General features: G+C 42.5%; 1 long non-coding RNA gene across 1 annotated transcript; it reads left to right on the plus strand.

The window, feature by feature from the left end:
• Positions 1 to 22,636, plus strand: LOC128572654 (uncharacterized). Its single transcript, XR_008376219.1, has 3 exons — positions 1 to 199; positions 966 to 1,054; positions 22,443 to 22,636. It is a non-coding gene; the product is annotated as an uncharacterized LOC128572654 (long non-coding RNA).
• The last annotated feature ends 83 nt before the right edge of the window (positions 22,637 to 22,719 follow it).

Consider the following 22,719-nt stretch of genomic DNA (forward strand, 5'->3'; position numbering starts at 1 on the left):
CGGAAATCCCCCGCTTCCTGCCGAGTCGCACTTTGGGGCTTTTTGGAATACTACATCCGCTTCCAGTAAAAGGAATACTTTGTGGTGTTTGAGAGATTTCCTAGCGTGACTGGACTTGGATCAGAGAACTGAGTTCTCATTTCTTGCTCCTGATGCCTACTCAATTTGATGTCTTGTATGAATGCAGAGTGCCGTTCAGGTATTTAAAGCCTGCCGGTTAGTTCCCTCAGTGCCTGATATTTGCCAAGCATATGACAAGTATTGGTAGGGTGTTTACGAATGAGGAAATTGAGGCTCCCATTAACTCGCTTGTCCAGAGTCCCACTATTTAGTAAGTAGCAGAACCAGGAGTCAGTCCAGCCAGAAGACTTGCTTTAAAAATCTTGACTTTTCCTAGCACACCAAAAGAATATACTAACAATGTTTCCAATTTACTCAAAACTAGAAAGAGTATGTATATTCTTTTCTTTTCTTTTTATTTATTCATTATTATTATTTTTTTTTTTTAGACAGAATCTCACGCAATCGTCCTGGGGTTGAACGCCGTGGCGTTATTGCTCACAGCAACCTCCAACTCTTGGGCTTAAGTGATCCTCTTGCCTCAGCTTCCTTAGTACCTGGGACTACAGGACCCACCACAATGCCCGGCTATTTTATTTTTTAGAGACGGAGTCTTGCTCTTGCTCAGGCTGGTCTCTAACTAGAGAGCTTAAGCGATCCACCCGCCTCAGTCTCCCAGAGTGCTGGGATTACAGTGTTAGCCACCTCATCTGACCTAGACTGTGTGTTTAATACATATTACTTCCTCCACTCTTTTCTTGCTATATATTAAATACTTTCTGTTACTCATCCGCTTAGACATGCATAATTTTAAAAACATCTGGGGTGTTTATTATCTAGAACTTCACTTTGTGAGTTGTTCGTGAAGCTGATGGAATCAGCTAACAGAGTATGTTTGTCTTTAGGTGATGATGAATAAAAATTTGTGCCAGTGATTCCTGTTGAATTTCCATTCACTGGTTGTGTGGATTTCCAGTTAGGTATGGATTTTCAGGTAAGGGGGCTAGTATAAAGATAAAGGAAATAAGGTTGTTCTGGTAAGCTATTTAAAAAGGATCTTTTTCATACACCTATGCTGGTTTAGATATGGTTACTCCTGCTGGAACATATTGTGATGTGATGGAGTGAATCAGCTCCCACGGTGTCTTCCAATTGTGTGAACCTGTAAGTCTACCTAAAATATGCCATCTCCTGAGGGCTAGTCAATGTCTTTTAGCATTTTCAGTACAGTGCCTAATGTGAAACATTCTTGATCATATATTTTTGGAGATGTTTTAATTAAAAATGGACCCACTTCTTTAACATGACCATAAAAGCTAAACTAATACATTTGTGGGTTTTAGAAACATATATATATATATGTTTATATATATATATATTTTTTTCTTTTTGAGACAAAGTCTCACTGTGTCACCCTGAGTAGAGTGTTGTGGCATCACAGCAACCTCTAATTCTTGGGTTTAAGCAATTCTCTTGTCTCAGCCTCCGAAGTAGCTGGGACTATAGGCACTGGCCACAAGTCCCGGCCATTATTTTTTTGTTGTTGTCAATGTTCTTTGGCAGGCCTGTGCTGGGTTCCAACCTGCCAGCCATGGTGCATGTGGCAAGCGCCTTACCCACTGAGTTATAGGCACCAAGCCAGGAAAAAAATACTAAAATAACTAAAAATGGATTCTTTTAGATGCTCTTTTCCTTACAAACTAAGTGATATACTTGGCAATAGGTTACAAATACTCTCAAGGAACTTACAGTGTGGTAAACAGACAATTTAAAATAATAATTATCATTAACAGTGCAGAAGTGTTAAACGTGGAAGATATAAAAAGTGCTATATGGGCGGCGCCTGTGGCTCAGTCGGTAAGGCGCCAGCCCTACATACCGAGGGTGGCGGGTTCAAACCCGGCCCCGGCAGAACTGCAACCAAAAAATGGCCAGGCGTTGTGGCGGGTGCCTGTAGTCCCAGCTACTCGGGAGGCTGAGGCAAGAGAATCGCCTAAGCCCAGGAGTTGGAGGTTGCTGTGAGCTGTGTGACGTCACGGCACTCTACTGAGGGCAGTAAAGTGAGACTCTGTCTCTACAAAAAAAAAAAAGTGCTATATAAAAATGTGTACTAAGGGCAACGCCTGTGGTTCAGTGAGTAGGGCGCTGGCCTCATATCCTGAGGGTGGCGGGTGCCTGTAGTCCCAGCTACTCAGGAGGCTGAGGCAAGAGAATCACCTAAGCCCAAGAACTTCAGGTTGCTGTGAGCTATGATGCCATGCACTCTACTGAGGGCAACAAAGTGAAACTCTGTCTCAAAAAAAAAAATGTATACTAAAAGACATGTACAAAAGTGTTCATGACAGCACTATTTGGTAACAGCCCAAACTTGAAAACATCCCAGTGACTATCACCAGTAGAATAGATAAATATGGACTATTGAGAAACAATGAGACCAAAACTGCTTCAACTATGAGAAAAATAACCCAGATTCAAAAGAAAACATATAATACGATTCCATTTATGTAAAGTTCAAAACAGGCATAACCAAAATGTTACATTAGAATTGAGGCTGGAGATGTAGTGTTTAGAAATGGGATAAGGCCATTTCTGAGATTCTAGTAATGCTCTATTTTTTTTTTTTTAATTAGATGCCTCTTACATGAGTCTGTATACCTTTTTTTTTTTTTTTTTTCAGTTTTTGGCCAGGGCTGGAGCTGGGTTTGAACCCACCACCTCTAGTATATGGGACCAGCGCCCTACTCCTTTGAGCCACAGGCACTGCCCGTGAGTCTGTATACCTTGTGAAATTCCATTGAACTACTATATCATGTGTGTGTTTATTTTTCTTTATGTATATTATACTTCAATTGAAATTTACATTGATGTTTTAAGTGCCATAAGAACAAGAAAGAGTGATTAAATATACAAAATGAAGATGGGGAAAATATCACAACTTTTTTTTTTGAGCCGAGTCTCACTCTGTCAGCCTGGATAGAGTGCCGTGGTGTCATAGCTCACAGCAACCTCAAACTCTTGGGCTTGAGCAATCCTCTTACTTCAGCCTCCTGAGCAGCTGTGCCTACAGGCCTGTGCCACCAGGCCCAGCTAGTTTTTCTATTTTTAGTAGAGATGGGGTCTTATTCTTGCTCAGGCTGGTCTCAAATGGCTGAGCTCAAGCAATCCACCTGCCTTGGCCTCCCAGAGTGCTACAATTAAAGGTGTGAGCCACTGTGCCCAACCACTGTCACCATTTTTGAGTAGATTCTTCTGTGATGGTATTTACAAGCAGTGATGAGATGAAAGCCATTTTAGGGAGAGGTATAAAAACTAAAGGAGCACACACCACATGTGATAAACACAAAGTTCATTCATGTAATAGGACAATAAATACAAAAGAAGGTAGCACAAGACATAGGATGAAAAGCTGGTTGAAGTAGACTTGAAGGTCATATGTATCCTGCAAAGGAGTTGGGTGTTGTTTATAAATCCCTAAAAACTATATAGTTTTGGGCGGCGCCTGTGGCTCAGTGAGCAGGGCGCCAGCCCCATATACCGAGGGTGGCAGGTTCAAACCCAGCCCCGGCCAAACTGCAACAAAAAAATAGCCGGGCGTTGTGGCGGGCGCCTGTAGTCCCAGCTACTCAGGAGGCTGAGGCAGGAGAATCGCCTAAGCCCAGGAGTTGGAGGTTGCTGTGAGCTGTGTGAGGCCACGGCACTCTACCGAGGGCAATAAAGTGAAACTCTGTCTCTACAAAAACAAACAAAAAAAAAACTATATAGTTTTGCATCAGGTGGGGTTTGATCAAGAGAACAGAATCACACCTTTCAACCTGAGATACCATCTTCCACAAACACACAGGGAAAAAGGAGAAGCAATCCCATACCTGTTTTCTTGGCCTTTTAGAAAACATGGAGTTGTTCCTTTGGCCACATACATGTCAATCTACAAGAAAGATGATATTGTAGGGCGATGCCTGTGGCTCAAAGGGGTAGGGCACCGGCCCCATATGCCAGAGGTGGCAGGTTCAAACCCAGCCCTGGCCAAAAACTGCAAAAAAATAAAAAATAAAGTTACTCTGATTGGTTAAAATATTAAAAAAAAAAAAAGAAAAGAAAAGAAAGATGATATTGTAGACATCAAGGGAATGGATACTATTCAAAAAGGCATGCCCCACAAATGTTACCAGTGCAAACTAGAAAAGTCTACAGTGTTACCCAAAATGCTATTAGCAATGTTGTAAACAAAGAAGTTAAGGGCAATATTCTCACCTAGAAGATTCATGTTCGTATTGAGCACATGAACCACTCTAAGAGCCAAGAAAGCTTCCTGAAATGCATGAAGGAAAATGAACAGAAAAAGAAGGGAGCTAAAGAGAAAGGTTCCTGGTTCAACTGAAGTGCCAGCCTGCTCCACTCAGAGAAGCTCACTTTGTGAGATCCAATGGAAAACAGCCTGAGCTCCTGGAACCTATTCCCTATGAATTCATGGCACAGTGGTATACAGCATAGCACACAGGAGAACCAAGAGAACCAGGTGAAAGGAGGCATAAGGTGCTGGAACTTATTCCCTATGAATTTATGGCATGATAGGTATAGTGCGCTTTGTGACAGCCAATGGAAAGGACCTGGAGCTGTTGGAACCTATTTCCTGTGGATTCATGGAATAATAGGTATAAAAAATAAAAGGCTATTGGGAAAAAAAAGAAAACGGAACTGTGATCAATATGTTATCGGAGGTCTATTACGTGGATTAGACTTTATATAATTGTGGGAATTGAGGGCTTTTGAAGAGGGCTTTTGCCTCTATGTCTGTGGATTGGCCTCAAGTTGCTATAAATCAACACATTTACTAGTTAGGAATTGTTATAAAGCAGGGAAAAGTGAAGACAAAACTGGAACCAAGGAAGACAGATCGAATCTTGCATTATCCCTCACCATCTCTAAACTCAAATGACATGAGTGAACATCATAGTAAGATAGTAACATATCCCTGACCTAGGACTTGGAAAAGCTATGGGCCAAGCTACTACTCTATGCCTGGTACTCCTCTGGGCTGCCTCTCCTCTGCTTGCCAAATCTCCCAAAAATTCTTATGGATAACCCCAAGTTAGAACTATAGAGGGAAGAGAATTCAAGGAGATGTAGTTCTAGCTTAGTTAAGAATAATGACCCATTACTGGGCAGCGCCTGTGGCTCAAAGGGCTAGGGCACTGGTCCCATATGCCAGAGGTGGTGGGTTCAAACCCAGCCCTGGCCAAAAACCACAAAAAAAAAAAAAAAAAAAAGAATAATGACCCATTACTTATTAAAATTTGTGTATTGAGACATTAAAAAAAAAAAGAATAATGACCCAATTTAAATTCACAACAGTTACTGTAATTGTAGCCAAATAAAGTTCATCCCAGAAATTAAGGAAAGTAAACTAGAAAATCTACTAATGTAGATAAAAAAAATTAAAACCTCAGCAGTTAATTGAAAATAATCAGTATGGACAATATATTCTCCCAAAATTCCTATGTTGAAACCCTAATTCTCAGCATTACTGAATCTGGAGAGAGGGACTGTAAGGAGGTGGTGATGGTTAAATAAGATAATAAGGATGAACCCTAATCTAATAATACTGGTGCCCTTTTAAGAAAAGGAATAGATAACAGAGTTCCCCCTGTCTCTATAAAAGCTGTGTTTATAACCAGAAATAGATGTATCAACAGAAACTGAGTTGGCCAACACTTTGATCTTGGACTTCCTAGTCTCTAGAACTGTGAGAAGTAAACTATTGTTTAAGTCACCCAGTCTATGATAAAATTTGGCTATGGAAAAACAAATTTAAGATTTGTCAGTTGTCTATGATACCATCCGTCCTTCAGAAAACCATAACCAATCCAGTGAAACCAAGGAAAAGAAATGAAGCATTAAATATAGGGAAGAGACGATTTATATCATCAGATGTTAAGATTGTCTATCTAGAAAAATAAATGAACTGAACTGTTAAGATTAAGAGTTCAAGAAGGGGGCGGCGCCTGTGGCTCAGTGAGTAGGGCGCCGGCCCCATATACCGAGGGTGGTGGGTTCAAACCCGGCCCCGGCCAAACTGCAACCAAAAAAATAGCCGGGCGTTGTGGCGGGCGCCTGTAGTCCCAGCTACTTGGGAGGCTGAGGCAAGAGAATCGCTTAAGCCCAGGAGTTGGAGGTTGCTGTGAGCTGTGTGATGCCACGGCACTCTGCCGAGGGCCATAAAGTGAGACTCTGTCTCTACAAAAAAAAAAAAAAAAAGAATAAAAAAAAAAGAGTTCAAGAAGGTGAAGAATTTAAGATAAATATACAAAATTTATAGTTGCCTCCTGGAATAAGGAATACAAAAATCACCTCCACATAGAGTGAAGAGTTAAACATGAAGAGCAAAACTACAAACTTTTAAAGGGTAGAGGCTTAGCCAACGTACCAAGACAAGAAAAAAAAAAAAAAGAATGAGATATAAAAAGCAGGAAGAAAAGGAAACATTTCACTACTTGTAAATGATGTATTGCACACATAGAAAATCCAAGGGAAGGGTGGCGCCTGTGGCTCAGTGAGTAGGGCGCCGGCCCCATATGCTGAGGGTGGCAGGTTCAAACCCAGCCCCGGCCAAACTGCAACAACAAAAAAAATGTCTGGGCGTTGTGGCGGGCGCCTGTAGTCCCAGCTGCTCGGGAGGCAGAGGCAAGAGAATCGCGTAAGCCCAAGAGTTAGAGGTTGCTGTGAGCCCTGTGATGCCACGGCACTCTACCTGAGGGTGGTACAGTGAGACTCTGTCTCTACAAAAAAAAAAAAAGAAAATCCAAGGGAAAACCATAGAGTGGCTCACACCTATAATCCTAGCACGCTGGAAAGCCAAGGCAGGATTGCTTGAGCTTAGAAGTTCCAGCCTAGCCTGATCAAGAGCAAGACCCCATCTCTACTAAAAATAGAAAAAAAAAAATTAGCCGGGTGTTATGGCAGGGCCTAAAGTCCCAGCTACTTGGAAGGCTAAGGTAGGAAGATAGCTTGAGCCCAGGAATCTGAGGTTACCGTGAGCTGGACTGACGCCAGAGCACTCTAGCCTGGACAACAGCATTAAACTCTGTCTCAAAAAATAAAATTCTAGGGAAGCTAAAATTATAACTAATGAAAGAGTTTAGCAAAGCTGTTGAATATAAAATAAATTAAATGATGATTCTTTAAACCAGCAGTAATTAGAAAATGTAATAGAAAAAAATTACATTAACAATAGCAATAAATTTCAAAGTACTAGAAACAAATAAAAGATATTTAAAATCTTTGTGGAGAAAATTTATGAGATACTATTAACAAATAGAAAAGACCCAAATAAATGGAGATATATTATGACAAGTTTATCTAGTATTATAATTCTTCCCAAATTATATGACTATGCAGTATGTCATTTCTTCCCAAATAAATCCATAAATACAACTACAATTAAGATCCTTTTTTGTTTTTTTTGTTTTTTTTTTATCCAATTAAGATCTTTACAGGACTCACAAAGTTTATAAACTGACTCTAAAAATCAACATTTCATTGGCCCAACTTTAAGCAAGGCAGAGAAATATAGTCCAGCTAAATTTCAGGAGAAAAGAAAACTGAGCTTGGTGAACAAATAGCATCTCTGCCACAAAGAATTGTCCCTGCCAAATATCATAACTATGAATCATTAATAATTAATAACAGTATGACATTGGCTAAAGAAAAGCTATTTCATTTAATGGGATGGAATATAGAACGTGGATGTGACAGGCAGTACAAATTAGTGGAGAAAAATAAATCAGTGGGAAAAGGATGATCTTTTAACAAAAAGTAATGGGACAATTCTATATGGAAAGCAAAGCTAGTAAGATACCTCAGACATACGCAAAATGAATTCTACATGGATTAAGAGTCTAATATGTAAAAAACATTTTTTAAATCATTAGGAGAAAAAAATAGAGCTGCTGCATTGCACAATTCTGGAAACACTCTTCATGTTGTAACCTACATTAATCAATTACCAGGTCCCCCAAAGTTGTGCAGCATAGTGGCTATGATTGAGTGATACGGAAAGGCTTATTTAACAAATTTCCAAAACAGAATTGCAAAGGAAAATGTGCATGCATTAGTGCAGGCAGCTATAACAAAATGCCATGGACTGAGTGACTTAAACAAATGACATTTCTCCAATTCTAGGGACTGGGAAGTCCAACATCATGGTGCCAGCATGGTTGGATCCTTGGTGAGGGCCTTCATCCTGGCTTGCTGATGGCTGCCTTCTCATTATATTTTCAAATGCATGAGCATGGAGAGAAAGGAAACTCACTCTGTTCACATCTTCTTATTAAGACCCTAATCTCATCATGAAGGTTTCAACTTCAGGACCTAATCTAACCTGTAATAATTACCTCTCAAAGATCCCATCTACCAAAATACTTACACTGGGGGGCTGAGTTTCAAAATATGAATTGGGGGGTGGGCGCCAAAACATTCAGTCCATAACAATACAGTACGGTTGACTACATCCCAACTGAAAATTTTAGTGTGAAGGAAGATACTTACACAAAGTTAAAATCATGCTACAGATTTAGAGAAAATGTTTTCTCTGAAGGGACACCATCTTTACATCCAATTCTCTTCTTCCTTACTCATCTCTGTGGAGGTTACAAAAGCTAAAAATTCAAATTCCTAGACCTTGTTACAGCTAGAGGTAGCCATGTGATACTTTTCTGGTTTATGAGTATGATGGAAGTTGCTGGATAGTGCTTCTGCAAAGAGTTTTTACAGGTAAAGATTTGGCTGACAAATCTTTTTTTGCCCTTTGTTTTACCCTCACTTCTTTTTCTGAGAACTTGTTGTAATGGATAGAGGTGCAGCATCAATCTTGCCCCCAGAATGACAATACCAAGGAAGCCAAAATTAGAAGAGGAGGCTGGCATCCTTGAACAGTGGCACTCACTACCTTGTATGCTCTAGTTTTAATCTGATCCAAGAAAAACATAAATACCTATCTTTCTGTAAGTTTTTTTTGTTGCTTAAAGCAAATTAGAATTTCTGAGTGAAACAACGTGTAACACAAAAGATTTTTGTATAGGAGAAGTAAGGCACTCTCACAATTAATTACAAAGAAATGACAAAAAACTCACCAGAAAAATGGATGAAGGACAAGAATTGGCATGTAACAAAAGAGGAAAAACAAGTAGCCAGCAAACTAATGAGACAATACCCAGTGTCAGTAGTAATTAGGAAAATGGAAAATAACATAATAAAATACCTTTTTTTTTTTTTGAGACAGAGTCTCACTTTGTCACCCTCAGTAGAGTGCTGTGGCATTATAGCTCACAGCAACCTCAAACTCTTCAGCTCAAGTGATTCTCTTGCCTCAACCTCCCAAGTAGCTGAGACTACAGGTACCCGCCACAAAGCCCAGCTAGTTTTAGAGACATGGTCTCACTCTTGCTAAGGCTGGTCTTGAACCTGTGAGCTCAGGACAATCCACCCACCTCAGCCTCCCCAAGTGCTAGGGTTATAAGCATGAGCCACCACACCAAGACTTGAAATAGCGGGCGGCGCCTGTGGCTCAGTCGGTAGGGCGCAGGCCCCATATACCGAGGGTGGCGGGTTCAAACCCGGCCCCGGCCAAACTGCAACCAAAAAATAGCCGGGCGTTGTGGCGGGCGCCTGTAGTCCCAGCTACTCGGGAGGCTGAGGCAGGAGAATCACTTAAGCCCAGGAGTTGGAGATTGCTGTAAGCTGTGTGAGGCCACGGCACTCTACCGAGGGCCATAAAGTGAGACTCTGTCTCTACAAAAAAAAAAAAAAAGACTTGAAATAGCATTTATTATCCATCAGTCCTATAGATAGATTTAGTCTGACAATACCAAATGCTAGTGAGAATATGAACATATGGAACTTTTATACTCCTAATGAGAATGTAAATAGATGGAAAATACTTGAGATAGGGCAGTGCCTGTGGCTCAGTGGGTAGGGTGCTGGCCCCATATATTGAGGGTGGTGGGTTCAAACCCAGCCCTGGCCAAACTGCAACAAAAAATAGCCAGGCGTTGTGGCAGGCACCTGTAATCCCAGCTACTCGGGAGGCTGAGGCAGGAGGATTGCCTAACCCAAGAGTTGGAGGTTGCTAGGAGCTGTGACATCATAGCACTCTACCAAGGGCAACAAAGTGAGACTCTGTCTCAAAAAAAAAAAAAATACTTGAGATCAAGTTTGCATTTTCTAGTAAAAATAAAAATACACATACCTAGTAATGAAATAATTTCCTTTTATTGCATATATCCTAGACAAATATCAGCTATGTGCAAAGAAACAAATATAAGGATGGTTATTAGAGACCTGCTTTTTCTTATTTTTTGTTTGTTTTGGAGACAGAGTCTCACTTTGTCCCCCTCAATGGAGTACCCTGGTGTCATACCTCATAGCAACCTCAAATTCCTGGTATCAATAGATTCTCTTGCCTCAGCCTCCCAAGTAGCTAGTATTACAGGCACCAGCCATGATATCCAGCTAGTTTTTCTATTTTTAGAAGAGACAGGGTTTCACTGTTGTTCAGGCTGGTCTCCAAATGCTGAGCTCAAGCAATCAAACCACATCAGCCTCCCAGAGTGCTAGGATTATAGGCGTGAGCCACTGCTCCTGGCCAACTATTTTGTAATAGTAAACAGTTTGAAACAACCAAAATGTTTTCAAAAGGAGAATGGATAAATAAAATGTAGAATATCCTGAATAATGAAATACTATACAGCAATTCAAAGTAATGATCTGTACTAGATATACGAGTCTTTTTTTTTTTTGAGACAGAGTCTTTTACTATGCCGCTCTTGGTAGAGTGCCGTGGCATCACAATTCACAGCAACCTCAAACTCTCAGTTTTAAGTGATTCTCTTGCCTCAGCTTCCCAAGTAGCTGGGCCTACAAGCACCCGCCACAACGCCCAGGTATTTTCTTGTTGCAGTTGTCATTGCTGTTTAGCTGGCCCAGGGCCCGTATCAAACCCGCCAGCCTCGGTGCATGTGGCTGGCACCACAACCACTGTGCTATAGGTGCTGAGCTAATACATGAGTCTGAAGACTAAAATGTTAAGGGCGGCACCTGTGGCTCAGTTGGTAAGGCGCCGGCCCCATATACTGAGGGTGGCGGGTTCAAACCCGACTCCGGCCGAACTGTAACAAAAAAATAGCCGGGCGTTGTGGGAAGCACCTGTAGTCCCAGCTACTGGGGAGGCTGAAGCAAGAGAATCGCTTAAGCCCAGGAGTTGGAGGTTGCCGTGAGCTGTGTGATGCCACGGCACTCTACCGAGGGCCATAAAGTGAAACTCTGTCTCTACAAAAAAAAAGAATAAAATGTTAAGTGAAAAAAATCAATTTATGATTTGTATAAATTCTTTACTTATACAACGTTAATACATAAAATTGTTTCTCGATAAACGCTAGATTTATACAAATGGTTGCCTTGGTGGATAGAGGGACTCATTATGGTGGATGAAAGGCCTTATTTTTATCTGAATATTTTATTTCCTTTTAAAATGTAAATAGGGCGGCGCCTGTGGCTCAGTCGGTAAGGCGCTGGCCCCATATACCGAGGGTGGCGGGTTCAAACCCGGCCCCAGCCGAACTGCAACAAAAAAATAGCCAGGCATTGTGGCAGGCACCTGTAGTCCCAGCTACTCAGGAGGCTGAGGCAAGAGAATCGCTTAAGCCCAGGAGTTGGAGGTTGCTGTGAGCTGTGTGATGCCACGGCACTCTACCTAGGGCCATAAAGTGAAACTGTGTCTCTACAAAAAAAAAAATAATAATAATAAAATAAAATAAAATGTAAATATGTAAATGTAATGATTTTTAAATTTCTTTATAGGTTGTTGTCCCATTGTCCCACGTTGCTTTTCTTTTTTCCACTGATGTGAAATGCCATCTTAAAAATCCTAATTGGAGCAGGATCTGGGGCTCATGCCTGTAATTCTAGGACTCTAGAAGGCTAAGAGCAGAGGACCCTCTCCTTGAGCTCAGGAGTTCAAGACCATCCTGAGCAAGTGTGAGACCCTCTCTCTAAAACTAATTAATTAACTAACTAAATAAAAATCCTAATTCCCACAATACAACAATGGTGTGTTTTGTTTTTTGTTTTTTAGAGATAGAGTTTCACTTTGTGGTCCTTGGTAGAGTGCCGTGGTGTCACAGCTCACAGCAACCTCCAACTCCTGGGCTTTGGCGATTCTCTTGCCTCACCCTCCCGAGTAGCTGGGATTACAGGTGCCTGCCACAATGCCTGGCTATTTTTTTTTTTTTCATTTTTCTTTTTTTGGCTGGGGCTGGATTTGAACCTGCCACCTCTGGTATATGTGGCTGGCACCCTACTCCTTTGAGCCACAGGTGCCACCCAACACCTGGCTATTTTTTGTTGCAGTTTGGCCAGGGTCAGGTTTGAACTCGCCATCCTCGGAATATGGGGCCAGCGCCCTACCCATTGAGCCACAGGCGCCGCCCACAACAATGGGTTTTTAAAATGGAGTTTATGGGGCAGCGCCTGTGGCTCAAGGAGAAGGGCGCCAGCCCCATATACCAGGGGTGGTGGGTTCAAACCTGGCCCTGGCCAAAAACTGAAAGAAAAGAAATTTAAATAGGGACAGGTGTAGTGGCCCACAACTGTAATTCTAGTGCTCTGGGAGGCTGAGGCAAGTGGATTGCCTGAACTCAGGAGTTGGAGACTAACCTGAGCTAGAGCGAGGCCCTATCTCTAAAAGTAGCCCGACATTGTGGTGAGCACCTGTAGTCCCAGCTACTTGGGAGGCTGAGGCAAGGGGATCCCTTGAGGCAAGAGTTGTGAGGTTGCTGTGAGCTGTGACTTCACAGCATTCTACTTAGGGCAACAAAGTGAAACTCTGTCTGAAAAAAATTAAAATAGAATATTGTGTATTTGTTTGTTTCTTTTGAGAGACTGGAATGTAGTGGTATCCTCATAGCTCACTGTAACCTCAAACTCTTAGGCCTCAGCCTCTCAAGTAGCTAGGACTAAGAATGCTTGCCACCATGCCTGGCTAATTTTTCTATTTTTCTACTTCTTTGTAGAGATGGGGTCTCATTATGTTTCTTAGGCTTAAAATAGAATTGCCATATGATTCTGTAATTTCACTTCTGGGCATATGGCCAACAGAATTGAAAGTAGGGATTCAAAACATATTTATACAGCCATGTTCATAGCAGCGTTTTTTTTATTTTTTATTTTTTTGAGACAGAGTCTCACTGTGTTGCCCTTGGTAGAGGACCATGGTGTCACAGCTCACAGCAACCTCCAACTCTGGCTTAAGTGATTCTGTTGCCTCAACCTCCCAAGTAGCTGGGACTACAGGTGCTTGTCACAACCCTGCCGGCTATTTTTTGTTGCAGTTGTCATTGTTGTTTTGCTGGCCTGGGCTGGTTTCGAACCTGCCAGCCTTGGTGTATGTGGCTGGCGCTGTAACCACTGTGCTATAGGCACTGAGCCCATGGCAGCATTCTTGACAACAACCAAAAGGCGGAATTAACTCACTTGTTCACTAGCGGATAAATGGATAAACAAAATCTGGGATAGCATACAATGGAACGTTATTAAGCCTTGCAAAGGAAGAAAATTCTGACATGCTACATTAGTGAACCTTGAAGAATTTATGCAAAGTGAAATCAGCCAGTCGCAAGAGCATGATTACACTTATAAGAGGTAGTCAAATTAATAGGGACAGAAAGTAGAATGGTGCTTTCCAGGGATTGAAGGGAGAAGAGAATGGAAAGTTGTTTTTTAAGGGGAGTACTGAATTTCACTTTGGGAAGATGCAACAGTTCTGGAGGTCGATCGTGGTGATGGTTGGGTAACAATGTGAATATGCTCTATGCTCCTGAAATACATACTGAAAATGGTTAAAATGCCAGCCTGAGCAAGAGTAAGACCCTGTTTCTACTAAAAATAGGAAAATTTGCTGGGCCTTGTGGCAGGCACCTGAGTCCCAACTACTCAGGAGGCAAGAGGATCTCTTGAGCCCAAGAGTTTGAGGTTGCTGTGAGCTATGACACCATGGCACTCTACCCAGGGCAACAGAATGAGACTCTGTCTCAAAAAAAGAAAGGTTAAAATGGTAAATTTAAGAGAAGAGTTGAGAGGGAGTGCTCTATGCTTCTCCTCTCTCCCCTAAAAAAGAAAGGAAAAAACAAAACAAAACAAGAAAATGGTAAAATTTACATTATATATATTTTGCCATAATTGCAAGAGTCAGCTTTAATAGAGTTATATGCCTTTATAAAGTCTGGAAAAAGTGGGAAAATGGAGAAATCCTAATGCATAAAAATTAATTTTGCAATGTAAATTGAATTTTTTTGATAATTCAGGACTTTATGTTTGCTTCAATAAAGCCAAATTCAGTAAACTATGTTCTGGCAGGGATTACTCATAACTAAAAGGTTGAACTGTTTTTCTTCAGAGACTGAATGTTTTTCTTGCCTACAATAAGCCAGTGTGTTCCAAACAAAGTAAATGGAATTGCCCTCAATAAAAAAAACACTAGTTCCCATATATTTGGGAGCCTGTTTCTATGCTTTCTTTTCTTTTCCTCTTATCTCTTTATTTACTTATATGCTATTACCAAGCCATTTTAATTACAGAAACATTTAAATATGTTTTAATAACACATAGGTCTAGATTTCCTTATGTAAAATAAAAACTATTTATTGCAGTATTGTGGTGATAGACAAAGAGTGAAAACAATTTAAACATCCTTCCTCATAGGACTGACTATGTAATTGTGACCCATCTATTCATTGACATACCATAACAAATAATGGGGGCTGGGCTCCTACCTGTAATCCTAGCACTTTGGGAGACTAAGGCTCCAGGATGCCTTGAGCTCAGAAGTTTAAGACCAGGCTGAGTAAGAGCAAGAACAAGATTCCTTCTTTAAAAAAAGCCAGGCATTGGGAAACAGAAAGAGGGAAGGAGGGAGGTGGGTGGGGCCTTGGTGTGTGTCACACTTTAGGGGGGCAAGACATGATTGCAAGAGGGACTTTACCTAACAATTGCAATCAGTGTAACCTGGCTTATTGTATCCTCAATGAATCCCCAACAATAAAAAAATAAATAAATAAATAAATAAATTGAGATAAACATAATAAATAAACCCAAACAAATAAACTTCACATTTTATACGGAAAAAAAAAAAAAGCCAGGCATTGTGGCGGTGCCTGTAGTCCCAGCTACTTGGGAGGCTGAGGCAAGAGAATTGCTTGAGCTCAAGAGAAATGCTGTGAGCTGTGACACCATAGCACTCTATCCAGGGTGACAAACAAAAAAAACCTTATGTGTTATGTACTTTAATTTTGTTTCTATTTTTGAGAGACATGACCCATTCTATTAATTTTTTTTTTTTTTTTTTTTTTTTTTGTAGAGACAGAGTCTCACTGTACCGCCCTCAGGTAGAGTGCCGTGGCCTCACACAGCTCACAGCAACCTCCAACTCCTGGGCTTAAGCGATTCTCTTGCCTCAGCCTCCCGAGTAGCTGGGACCACAGGCACCCGCCACAACGCCCGGCTATTTTTTGGTTGCAGTTTGGCCGGGGCCGGGTTTGAACCCGCCACCCTCGGTATATGGGGCCGGCGCCTTACCGACTGAGCCACAGGCGCCGCCCCATTCTATTAATTTTTATTGATTTTATTATCATGGTTAGAGATTTGCTTTTGAAAATATTGGCATGCGGAGCTCCAGTGGCGCAATCGGTTAGCCCGCAGTACTTATATGAAAATAAGTTTTAGGATTACAGTTTAATCTTTACAAATATGTTTATTATTACTTTTTAGAGAAAGAGTTTCCCTATGTCACCCAGGCTGGAATATAGTGGTGTCATCACAGCTTGCTGCAATCTCAAATCTGTGGGCTCAAGGGATCTTCTTGCCTCAGCCTGCCCAGTAGCTGGGATTACAGGCGTGTGCCGCCATGCCTGACTAATATTTCTATTTGTTTTTATAGAGATGAAGTCTTGCTCTTGCTCAACCTGGTCTCAAAATCCTGGCCTCAAGCAGTCCTACTACTTTGGCCTCCCAAAGTGCTAAAATTATAGGTGTGAGCCACTGCACCTGGCTGAATCATTATAATATACAGCTTTCCTAAAGGAATAATAATCCTTTCTCTCTCCATATGCAGTAAGGTCAAAACCCGTAAACTATGTTTCAGATGGAAAAAAAATTACATTGTTTGCAAGCCCCAGTCTAGGTGAGAGTACAAGAAAGAATTTTATAATTGCCTGCGAAAAGTCAGTGTTCTCTTATTTAAACACGGTCTTTTTCAGTCCATGCCAATTTCTTTTTGGTAGACGATCTATTCAAAGTCTAAAGTTCTACCAGGCTGCCTTTCTACTTTGAAGCTGCTTCCCCTCCTAGACCTCCCCAAATGGTATTGGTTCAAGGGAAACTTCCTGCATCCTCAAAGGAGGCTGAGAGAAACTTTTGTTCTTGTGCCATCTGCTGTGTCAAGAAAAAGACTAGAGTGCAATGTGGCTTGACTGTTCTGGGCCTTCACATCAGTTGTGGAGGCCACAGACATGTGCCTTGTCCACGTGATTTGCTTTCCAAGTAGGCATTATGTCAGCGTCAGTGCTACATTCTGTGGTTCCTGGTCCTGCCTTGGTCTCTGGTTGTACAGTCCTTGTAATGTGAACCTGTTATATTCTGACCCCAGGCTTCCTTTGGAATTTCAGTTCTCTCAGTATTTCTACATGCCTCACTGAGGTTTGTGTGAACTTTTGATTTCTTTCTTATTTGACATAGAGTCACTCTGTCATGCTGAGTAGAGTGCTGTCATAGCTCCCAGCAACCTCAAACTCCTGAGTTCAAGCAATCTGCCAGCCTCAGCCTCCAGAGTAGCTGGGACTACGGGCGCCCACCACCACTCGTGGATATCTTTAGAGACATGGTTTTGCTCTTACTCAGGCTGATACCAAGCAGTCCACCCGCCTAGGCATCCCAGAGTTCTAGCATTACAGGCGTGAACCACTGTGCCCGGCCTGAACTTTTGATTTCTTATAAAGCTCTACATGAGGGAATGTAGGCAGTAACCTTGGGCCATTTGCCTAGAAACCTCCTCAAATATATATATATATATATTTGCCTGAGTAATATTACTAATATTAGTAATATTAGTAATAATATTAAGACTGAGTCTGTATGCTCTGGATAGAGTGCTGTGGTGTCGTAGCTCACAGGAACTTCAACCTCTTGGGATCAAGAGATCCCCTTACCTCAGCCTCCCAAGGAGTCTCAAGTAGCTGAGACTATAGGAGTTTTAGTATTTTATTTTATTTTCTGAGACAGAGTTTCACTCTATTGCCCTGGGTAAAGTGCCATAGTGTCATAGCTCACAGAAACCTCTATCTGGGGTTTGAATAATCCTCCTCCCTCATCTTTCTGAGCGGTTGAGAACATAGGTGCCTGCCTCTACATCTGTCTCTATTTTTAGCAGAGACAGAGTTTCACTTTTTCTCAAGCTGGTCTCGAACTCCTGAGTTCAAGCAATCCACCTGCCTCAGCCTCCCAGAGTGCTAGGATTACAGGTGTGAGCCACTATGCCTGACCTTCCTCAAATCATTTTTCTAAACTAGCACTTGGGTGCAATCACTTTGCTTTGGCCTTTGCTGAATGAAGAGTGTTTCCTATGAGGCTTTTTTTTTGGTTGAGACAGAGTCTCACTATGTCACCGTTGGTAGAGGGCCGTAGTGTCACAGCTCACAGCATCCTCAAACTCTTGTGTGTGTGTGTTTTTTTTTTTTGGCTGGGGCTAGGCTTGAATCTGCCACCTCTGGCATATGGGACCAGCGCCCTACTCCTTGAGCCACAGGCGCCACCCAGCATCCTCAAACTCTTGGGCTTAAGCGATTCTCTTGCCTTAGCCTCCCAGGTAGCTGGGACTACAGGCGCCCACCACAACATCCGGCTATTTTTCTATTGCAGTTGTCATTGTTGCTTAGCTGGCCCAGACTGGGTTTGAACCCGCCAGCCTCGGTGTATGTGGCTGGTGCCCTAACCACTGTGCTGTGTCTTAGCCGAGCCCTAAGAGGCTTTTGATGTCTTATTTATGCCCTGAGAAGTCAGGAGAAAGCAACAGTGGATGGGAGTCCCCCAGACTTAGGGATGTTTCTTCCTAGGTCGTGAAATTAAACACTCAAGTCTGCTGTTTTTCTTCTCTTCCTTGTCTTTCCCTGAGTTTTAGAATTGCTCTCTAATTCCTTTTTGACTTGTGTCTTCTCTATACATACCATATAGAGAAGTTAGTATTTCTTTTTCTTTCTTTCTTTTTTTTTCTTTGCAGTTTTGGCCGGGGCTGGGCTTGAATCCGCCACCCCAGGTATAGGGGGCTGGCGCCCTACTCCTTGAGCCACAGGCGCCACCCGAGAACTTAGTATTTCTTTAGTTGGAAGTTACAGAAATTAACTCAAGCTAGTATACTTACTATAAAATTCAATTTTCCAACATCAAAGTTCTGCTTTTAACAGTTTTTTTTTTTTTTGTACAGACAGAGTCTCACCGTACCGCCCTCGGGTAGAGTGCCGTGGCGTCACACGGCTCACAGCAACCTCTTAACTCTTGGGCTTACGCGATTCTCTTGCCTCAGCCTCCCGAGCAGCTGGGACTACAGGCGCCCGCCACAACGCCCGGCTATTTTTTGGTTGCAGTTTGGCCGGGGCTGGGTTTGAACCCGCCACCCTGGGCATATGGGGCCGGCGCCCTACTCACTGAGCCACAGGCGCCGCCGCTTTTAACAGTTTTAAAATTCTGCAATTCTGGGCGGCACCTGTGGCTCAAGGAGTAGGGCGCCGGTCCCATATGCCGGAGGTGGCGGCTTCAAACCCACCCCCGGCCAAAAAACCACAAAAAAAAAAAAAATTCTGCAATTTTTTTCTTACAATAAAGTCTGGCTTCCCGGACTGTTTTCTCACTATGGGTTTTTAAATCCTATTTTGCCATGTAAAATACAAAAATTGACTCTTTTCCATTCTTGACGTACAGTCTACTTTCTCTCCAGAGCAAACTGGTGCATCAGAATTAAGGAGGTAAAAAAAAATAGATTAGGCTGGGCGAGGTGGCTCAATCCTGTAATCCTAGCACTCTGGTAGGCTGAGGCGGGTGGATCGCTTGCTTGAGCTCAGGAGTTTAAGTTAGTATCCTTACTGAAAATAGAAAAATTAGGCCTGACAGGGTTGCTTACCCTGTAAATCCTAGTTCTCTGGGAGGCCAAGGCAGTGGATTGCCTGAGCTCATGAGTTGGAGACCAGCCTGAGCAAGAGAAAAACTAGTTTCTCCTAGTAGAAAAACTAACCCTGTGTTGTGGCAGGCTCCTATAGTCCCAGCTACTTGGGAGGCTGAGATAAGAGGATTATGTGAGCCGAAGACTTTGAAGTTGCTGTGAGCTATGATGGCACTGCACTCTACCCTAGAGCAACTGAGTGAGATTCTGTCTCAAAAACAAACAAAAAAATAAAAACAGGATGGGGTGGTGCCTGTGGCTCAGTGAGTGGGGTGCCGGCCCCATATGCTGAGGGTGGTGGGTTCAAACCCAGCCCCGGCCAAACTGCAACAAAAAATAAATAAATAAATAAATAAATAAAAACAGGAAAATGAGCCAGACATTATGGGGTGTGCCTATAGCCCCAGCTAAGTAGGAGGATGAGGCAAGAGGATCTCTTAAGCCCAAGAGTTTGAGTTTGCTGTGAGCTATGACGCCACAGCACTCTACCAAAGGTGACAAAGTGAGACTCTGTCTCAAAAAAAAAAAAAAAGGAAAAGATTAAATCACATCTGATGGAGTAGGAAAAAGGAAAACACACACATATATATATATATATTTTTTTTTTTTTTTTTTTTTGAGATAGAGACTCAACTATATTGCCCTAGGTAGAATGCTGTGACATCACAGCTCACAGCAACCTCAAACTCTTTGGGCTTAAGCGATTCTCTTGCCTCAGGCTCCCAAGTAGCTGGGACTACAGGTTCTGCCACAACTGGCTTTTTTTTTTGTTTGTTTTTAGAGACGTGGTCGCACTCTTCCTCAGGCTGGTCTTGAACTCCTGAGTTCAAGCAATTCACCCACCTTGGCCTCCTAGAGTGCTAGGATTATAGGTGTGATCCACTGCGCCTGGTTCATACTAGATATTTTTTAACAATAAGAGATTTATAAAACCTTTGGGAAGGTTAAGAGGGACAAAATTCAGGGAAGGCATCAGCATCACCAGGCCCCAGTTCACCACTATGTTCAGAGAATAAGATATTTGTTATTGCTGACCAGGTTAACTGCTCCAGAAACTGCTCTGATTGTTACAAATGCTCACAGTATCTTACTGAAGTTGAGAAAGAGAGATGGAGGAGGATACGTTGATTCAGCAGCTTCTAAAATTAACAAGAGAGTAACTCATCCAACCATACTGCAACTACTGCAGCTTCCAGAAAGGAAGAAAAAAACATGAAATTTCACTGAAAGGCTTTATTTTTCTCCTACGACCCCACCCAGGGACCTTGCATTTTTAGACGTTGCTCACTTTTAATTATTTCATGATAAAACTTGCTCCACAGTAAAATAACCATGGCATTCTGTAGTGGTTTTGCTTAAGATCTAAAAAATATATTTTCCTGGGCAGCACCTGTGGCTCAAAGGAGTAGGCACCGGCCCCATATGCCGGAGGTGGTAGGTTCAAGCCCAGCCCCGGCCAAAAACTGCAAAAATAAAATAAAATAAAATAAAATAAAATAAGTATATATATATACATATTTTCCTCTATGTTAAATTAATAATCAGATCTACTTAAAAGCTGGTCTGTGTGTCTTTTTCTTTTTCTTCTTCTTTTTTTTTTTTGTAGAGACAGAGTCTCACTTTATGGCCCTCTAGAGTGCCGTGACATCACACAGCTCACAGCAACCTCCAACTCCTGGGCTTAAGCGATTCTCTTGCCTCAGCCTCCTGAGTAGCTGGGACTACAGGCGCCCACCACAATGCCCAGCTATTTTTTTTGGTTGCAGTTCAGCTGGGGCCGGGTTTGAACCCGCCACCCTCAGTATATGGGGCTGGCACCTTACCGACTGAGCCACAGGCGCTGCCCTTCTTTTTCTTTTTTTTAGAGACAGAGTCTCACTTTGTTGCCCTCAGTAAAGTGCTGTGGCATCACAGCTCACAGCCAGCTCCAGCTCTTGGGCTTAGGAGATGTCTTGCCTCAGCTTCCCGAGCAGCTGGGATTACAGGTGCCCACCACAACACCTGGCTATTTTTTTGTTGCAGTTTGGCGGGGGGCTGAGTTTGAACCCACCACCCTCAGTGTATAGGGCCAGCGCCCTATTCACTGAGCCACAGTTACCGCCCTGGTCTGTGTGTCTTTGCTGTTAGAAACATCAGGACTGTGCATAAAAGGCCTTCTACCATCAATTATAATAAAATTTGAAAGAGGGGTTATAATTTATCTGTCTCCTTAAATCTTCTTGTCTTGAGTGGCTTTGCTAAACAGATCAGCGTGCTCCATTCATCTTCCTTCTCTTTCTGGGGGATTCCTGGATGTTAATGTCAACTCAAAAAGAAGCAAAGAGGCCAGATGTGGTGGGTCTCGCCCATAATCCTAGCACTCTGGGAGGCCAAGGCGGGCAGATTGCTTGAACTCATGAGTTTGAGCCAGCCTGAGCTGGTCTGTAAAAATAACTAGACATTGTGGTGGACACCTGTAGTCCCAGCTACTCAGGAGGCTGAGGCAAGAGGATCGCTTGAGCCCAAGAGTTTGAGGTTGCTGTGAGTTATGACACCAGGACCGTCTACCCAGGGTGACAAAGTGAGACTCTGTCTCAAAAAAAAAAAAAAAAAAGGCAGAGCCTGTGGCTCAAGGAGTAGCGCGCCAGTCCCATATGCCAGAGGTGGTGGGTTCAAACCCAGCCCCAGCCAAAAAAAAAAAAAAAAAAAAGCAAAGAGGAAATAATTGAGTGTTATAGAATTCTAGAGTGTCAGTCCTGCTATGGACTGCACTGGGTCCCCCCAAATTCAATTCGTTCAAGCCCTAACCCACAGCACCTTTAAAAAGGTAAATTATGGGTGGCGCCTGTGGCTCAGTGAGTAGGGCGCCAGCCCCATATACCGAGGGTGGTGGGTTCAAACCCAGCCCCGGCCGAACTGCAACAAAAAAATAGCCGGGTGTTGTGGCGGCCGCCTGTAGTCCCAGCTGCTCTGGAGGCTGAGGCAAGAGAATCACATAAGCCCAAGAGCTGGAGGTTGCTGTGAGCCGTGTTGACGCCACGACACTCTACCGAGGGCAGTAAAGTGAGACTCTGTCTCTACAAAAAAAAAAAAAAATAGGTAAATTACAATAAGGTCATTAGATTGGGTCTCTAATTCCATATGACAGGTATTTTTACAAGAAGAGGAAGAGGTATGAAGGATGTGGGTGTACAGAGGAAGGGCCACGTGAAGACAGAGCAAGAAGACGACCGTCTACTAACCAAGGAGAGAAGCCTCAGAAGGCGATAGGAAACCAGCCAACAATCTTGATCTTGGACTTCCAGCTTCTAGAACTGTGAGAAATAAAGTTTCATCACTTAAGCAACCCAGTCTGAGGTGTTTTGTTACAGGCAGCCCTAGAAGACTGATATCAATTTTGGCACTGCGAAGTGAGGCACTCCTAT

Source organism: Nycticebus coucang, chromosome 20, assembly GCF_027406575.1.
Source record: "Nycticebus coucang isolate mNycCou1 chromosome 20, mNycCou1.pri, whole genome shotgun sequence".
In the NCBI taxonomy this organism is placed as follows: domain Eukaryota; kingdom Metazoa; phylum Chordata; class Mammalia; order Primates; family Lorisidae; genus Nycticebus; species Nycticebus coucang.